Below are 7,031 nucleotides of genomic sequence, written 5' to 3'. Positions count from 1 at the left end.
CAGAAGTGTGTGCTAAAGCATGTCATTGGAGACCAACAGCCATAGACTTCCATGTACAGTGCAGAGCCTTCTCCTGAGAAATAATGATTTCAAATTGAATTACTTTCCAATTCAGATATATTTTATTGAGTCTGAAGAACAAACGGTCATAACGTACGATGTATATGGCTGCGGTTTACCATTTATCAAGGGCTTAATGAGCTACTGTGCTTACCCCACACCAAGTATTTTAATGGCTTTGGTGGCATCTCTGTGCTGTGCATTATGATACCATATTTCAGTGATTTGGAAAACCAAATCATGCTGCAAAAAGCCTACAAATATAACAGAAAAAGAAGTATAGCTACTGTAGTATGAATGTGAGAATATTCTACATGTGACGTTCCCCAAAATTCAGTTTACAAACTTTGTTATCACCGCTAGAAATCAAAATAAAGTTCTGTGGTTTTAAGAGGTTAATACAATGTTACAAACTGCACAAATGCTCCTCTGTTATCCTTCTCCATGCATTTTATTACTACATGCACATTAACACTTGTCAGCTTACAAACAGGCAGGCAGCCCCTTCAGTTTTTGTCCTGTTTGTCCCCGTGATCGAATTCCATCAGGCCAGTCGAATCAGTGTCAGCGTGACTTCCTTCTCTCCGCCGCAATTCATATTTAAACAATCGCCTCAAGACATTTATAACATCAAAGAACTAAGCAGCTGTCCTTGCTCGCGTAAGGTCACACCCACCAGGAGAGACGACCGTGGTAATCCACAAGGTGATTTCTGACGGGGCCTGATCTGGTCATATTTATACAGAGAGTCGAGGAATTTAGAGAAGTCACCTCATTTTCTGGTTTGTCCCACGGCCCACCGCTTCCTTCCACATCCAATGTTCCCCCACTGTCCTGAGTCAGACTAATTTCCCTCGAACAGTGTGTGTGTGTGTGTGTGTGTGTGTGTGTGTGTGTGTGTGTGTGTGTGTGTGTGTGTGTGTGTGTGTGTGTGTGTGTGAATGTGTTTGATATCTGTGCAAGCATTGATGAGATGCACAAATGTCCTGGCCTTTTGGCCGAGAGCCTCCTGGGAGCCAAAACAGGGGACTCTGATTAGAATGCAAGAGTAGCCTTCCTCTGCTGCTTTGTCTGCACCTGCCCAACTCATTCGCCTGAAGATTATACACACACACACACACACACACACACACAAACACACCAGTTGGTCAGGTTTATGACCTTTTGAAACCTTTGAACTAGGTGGGAATACAACTCCACTTCCACTATAGTGTCTTCTCAAAAACATATTTTCTGTATAAGGTGCTCTCTGTAGTACTCATTCAACATGATCTCGTCCCAACCCGCCATATTTTGCCGCTCACTATGATGAATGAAGTCTTGACGAGGCTGCAACCTGCGATTCTGAAAAATAAATTTTGTGGTGAAAAACTGAAATAAGGTTTTGTGTCATGGTAGATTTAAATTCTTTTTGTGCCGTTTATTTGTTAAACTAACATTTGCATCTGCCAGAGCCCAAAACTTCTGCCTGCTCTGAATTTTTCAATCCATCAAAAAGGACAACACAGAACAACAGACAACCCTTAATAGCTATAATCAGTCATCATAATGAATTGTTTTCCACCTTAGGTGCATCTTCTTCTGACTGAAGAATTAGCTCCACTGTTTATTTTGCTATTTATCTCGATGAACACAACTTCTAATATTAATATAACGTCATAGTGGAAATAAACACACATTCATATGCATTTTATTTTGCCTATTTTCTGGTAAGTTAGTTTAGATTTGAACTTCAGTTGGATGACATGGAGCAGAAAAAAATCTTTCACACATTTAAGAAAATACAGTAACCAGCAAGTGATTGGTAATTATTAAATCATTAAATCATTGATCATTTTCTGTTGATTGATCAATTGATCTTTGCATCATGCAACATGAACTTTTCTGTGTTGTTACTTGCGTGTGGTACCCAGATGTGCTGTGAGTCGCTTTAACCTTTCCCAAGCACCTTGCTGTCACATAACATTTAACCTTAGATATGAGTGCTGGACTTCTCCGCTGACCTCACGGTAGAGGTTAGAGGCTTCTTGTTATCTCGTTACTCACTTGCTCTGTCTCCTACACACACACTCACACAGTCTGTTTCTAACTGAGCAACAGCCTTTCTATTTCCTGTATTATCAAAATATCAGCTAAAGCATTTTGAGAAGAAAACGTGACCGGGAACGAGGGGGGGGGGCAAACACAAAGAACTGAAAGATAAACTGAGCAACATGAGGGTGACGTGAGGTAAAATTAAATGTGAATATTAGTCACTTTGTCTCTTTATCTACCAGCCCTTTACCACTCACACAACTATTGATGAACTGTCAGCAGATGGTGTTTGTCATCTCCTTCATGGAACACATCTTTCCATCCGTTACACCTAAAGGATTTTCCCCATTAAACGAGTTTCTCCTCTCTTCCCCCAAAATTTGCCATCAAAACAGAAAAAAATAGTCTGTGGAGTAAAGAAGCTTTTATAAGTGTGATTTATTTTATTGATGACAGCCCATAACAAACAACATTGCATATGTGGAAATTATTACATCTTTTCAGAGAGACAAATAATGTTAAAATAGAGGTTCTTTTATAACTATGGTAAAAAACTGTATGTAAATCCCAATGGGACCACCTCTTTAGAATGACCATAATTATTTTACAGCCCGGATTTGTTTATCAGTAGGATCTATTCGCTTGCATTACTATACACAGCAACATAAACAACAAAATTAAATTCTGCCAATATCTGCTCAATCTAAAGTGCCAGTACGCACACATTAGAGGACTAAAATGATTAGAAAGGCACAGAGCACCACAGGTTTACCTCAATCCAATTGAGCTTCACAATCTAGAGATAATGGCTGTATCAACTGCTGATTAACTGCAGGGAGAAGGATATTAGATCAGAAACACTAAGTGTGGGATGTTATTAAATCTACTGAAAAAAGTTCATTATGTGTTCCCTCTAATAACCATTTATCTTCATTTGCAGGCGCAAATGCGATTTAGACATCTTCTTCTGCTGGTTTTTGGAACGCCATACATTTATACATGTCATCCAAAGTTCCAATCAAACACATGTGGAAGCGTAGCTCTATATCTTCAGCCTCTCATGTGAATCCCTCCCTCCAACTGACTCGTGGCTTTGATCCCACATGTAGCAGGGGTCCTCTTCAGGGGTCTCGATCAGCAGATTATTTTATGACTACATCAAGGACGACTTACAATATCCCCTTACCAGACCCACTGTTCCGCTCTCCAACGTTAATCTGTCCGAATGGCAGCCTAGAATATGAACAAGTGAAGGGGCAAAGGGAGAAATGACATCATCCTACTGATCCACTTAAGGTCAAGGCCTCGCACACAACAGATATTGTTGACAAATGTGCACCGAGTCTGAATCCGTCGTACACTGAACTAATCTACAGGATTTCATATCAAACTAAGAAAGACATTCCAAAGAGGTCGGGAGATTTAAAATCAATTCATAATCTTCTCTATAGCACTGAATATTATTGAAGTGGATGCTATATTTGTATTTATTAGGAGTTTAAAAGTAAAACAAAACTCAGCTTACATGCTTCATCAGGACTGTGAGAATGCAGTTTGATCTGATTTGATTGATAGTGAAAAAGAAAAATCTGTCATGTGAAATAAGCAAACAAAGCTAACTAGTCGATTAATCAATGAATTCATTATTTGATAAATGAACTAGTACATTTTCAAGCAAAAAGGGAAAAAAGATAGTTCCAGCTTCTTCAATAAATCTAGAATTTTCTTGACTTATGTAATCATAAACTGAGTATCTATACAGAACATTCCCTTGCCCTTTAGGGTGTTGTAATGGTCTATTTTCACTATTCACTATGTGTTATAGACCAAATGAATAATCGGTAGAATAATGACCAACAACTAATGCCTTGATGCTCAAAGGTTGAATTTGTATGAGAAACTAATATTTGCACATAGATACATACGTATAGCCTTTTTATTTCTGAAAAGGTTTCAGCGTAGATTACACTGCACAGTAGAATGGAGCTGTACCTCTTGTATAAGTATGAAAAAGTAAATATATTTCAGTCAACCGACTCACAGAAGGGATTTATTCTGGCTCTTACCACGTTCCTCACAGTAATAACACACCTCGCTAACTATGCTGACTCCCTCGAAGAAGCAGCTGTTATAGGATTCTTCTGAGTGGAGCAGTGGAACTAACTGTGTGGTGGGACGTCAGAGCACGAATATGTCAACAAAATCTACTGCAACAAAGTACCTCCAAGCAACGCAGGTGAATTGAAATTAATTAATGAATTCATTTTTTGTGCAAGACAAACCTGTCTGTATCTGTATTACATTTACTGTAGCTGTCAGGTAAAGTAGAAGAGTAAAAAGTATGACGCAGCCTCTGAAATGTGGTTGTGCAGAAGTTTTAAGTGGAAATGTTCAAGTAAGTATCTCAAAAGCGTCTCTACAGTTACTGCTTGAATAACTGAGTGAATATACTTTACACCGCTGGCATGAATCCTCACATTGATGTTTACAATATACACGTATTAAATTCTAATGTAGTGAAAGCAGATGATATATGATTACGTAAATTCACCACAGATTACGACATTGTGTTACATCATCAATTTACAAAGGAAAGGAGCAGCCAGTTGTTAAGGTCTTTTGTGATAAATCTTTTCTTCCAGAGAACTGCCAACAATAATAAACAACTGCAGTGCAATATCGTTGGATTAAATTTGATCTGAGGGAATGACGTCTGCATTGTTTTCGAGCATGAATGAACTGAGAATGAACAAATCTCACATGCGAGGGCATCCAATTTTAACGCTGTGTACCGATGAAAGGTCACGTTCATTTTAATAACTTATTCAGCAAAATATTTTTAAAATCTGTCAATGTTTAGTCTTACTTACCACCAGTCATATCACCCAAACACATTTTCCTGGTGTGTCGAGTATTTGATACATGCAACAGCAGCGTCTCTTCCAGACATAATGACACGGTTAATAAAACAATAATCTGCAGACCTTATTTTGGACATTTTGTTCCACAAGGGTGTGCTGATCAGCTCGTCTTATTTCCATGCAGATAGCAGTGCCGTTATGTTAGCAAAGTGATGTCATATTAGAAAATGTGAAAGCGTGGGCACTTTGTACCTGCTTATATATGCATAGTCTGAGCATGGCTGCTGTAGGTTTGCAAGAGCACGTTGTGTGCCTAGATGGACTCAAAGCCTGGTCATTCAGTATCAGTTAGTCATCACCAAAATAAACTGTAATCTGGTCAGTTGGAGGGCAAAAGGATGTAAGAGGTTTCCCTCTGATGTAGAGACCTATCCCAGACTCCACGGACATGTGACACCTAAAGCCTCCTGCGTAACAGTAAATAATCCTGTCATCGTTAAACCCACCAAGATTAAAGAAAATCCCTTATGAATTGATTTTTTTGTCGTAGTTTTCATAACCATATTAATGATAATATTGTGATTCTCCCCTTCGTTTTCTCTTCCGTACGTCTTCCGAATAAGGAAGTGAACAGATTGTTCAGAGCTGTTGCGGTCGGTGCATACAGAGAGCGGAGTCAGGCCCGTCGCACCGCAGGGAAAAACCTCAGTTTATGAAACTCAGGCTGGCACGTTCAGATGTGCAAAACATGCATTTGTAATTTAATGGATTGAGAAGTAAATGACCTCTGCAGCCTGTTAAGTCTAAGCTGTGGAATCCTGAACCGTCTGTTAGACGACATAAGCTTCTTTCTTTTTTTTCCCAAAATAAAATATGAAAGTGATCTGATGTAATTCCATTATGGCACTGCTACTGCTGCTATTTCCTCTGCAAGGGCTAGTACTAGTAATTCTACTGCTTCTAATGTCATTTAAAGTACTATTTAACTATGGTTTTATTTGGATGTTCTGTGCAATTCCTCAGATGGCCGTACGCTGAAATACAACCAACACTATTTTTCTGTCCATTCTAAGGTCTATAGTTTTATTTCAAATGATCTTACACACATTTATAATAGTTATACATATTTCATAAAAACACTGGGACATATTTTTGACATTTTATAAAGAAACAATATGAATGAGAGTGTATTCTCTGGGCCCACATGAAGATGCTACAATCTTGCTGCCACAAAGCAGCATTTTACGTATTCATGAGATTTCTGACTATATGCATGCCCGAATCAAATAGAGTGCACTCTTCAAACAAGAACAAATGTTCAAGGAAATTGTGGTGTCAAGAGTATCATTTCATTTTTGGGAGAATCATGAATACTACATAAAATATGAGTGGATCCTCGCCATAGAAGGGAAAGCCCTATATATTAAAAACAAAACAAAAAGCCATCTGCGTGACCTGCCATCCCTCCTCAGGACGTCGCTGCTCCGACAGAAGCTATGCAATAATCAAATGGTTTCCTGTGTCATCAGGGGGAAGTGTTACATCACAGAATGATGGGACATGTACAGATGTGGTGTGAAAGTGACCAACCAGGCACTGATGATCAGCCTGAAGTAATAAGTGGCCATGTGGCTGTTACGCAGTCAGTCAGGCCACATCAGCAAGGTTGCACAATCACCAACCTTGAGAGGGCTGCGACAGTCTGTTTGCATCATGCAAATCCATCCAATATCTCAAAAACTATCAGATGGATCGCCATGAAATGTTGGACAGACGTTCTTCATTCACCAACGTTGTGTCCGAAATTACTTTGGTGACCCCTTGACCTTTTCTCTAGCATGAGGTTTACATAAATGGATTTTAGGGAAATATTTCAACCTCGATTGAATGTTTGCCAAGAAATTTGTTCCAGAAGTTCATGTTCCCCTCAAGATGAATTGTAATCACTTCAGTGATCCCCTGACATTTTATCTCACACCATCATCAGGCAAAACATTTTAACTTATCCAATACTTTATTTTATGACAAAATACCTGGATAACTAACACTTTCTGTCTTGTATTAATTTTCCCAATA

Source organism: Anarhichas minor, unplaced genomic scaffold (genome assembly GCF_050575085.1).
Source record: "Anarhichas minor isolate MPS153535 unplaced genomic scaffold, ASM5057508v1 ptg000002l, whole genome shotgun sequence".
Lineage (NCBI taxonomy): Eukaryota > Metazoa > Chordata > Actinopteri > Perciformes > Anarhichadidae > Anarhichas > Anarhichas minor.
The sequence above is the reverse complement of the archived record's forward strand: the minus strand, read 5'-3'. Positions refer to the sequence as shown.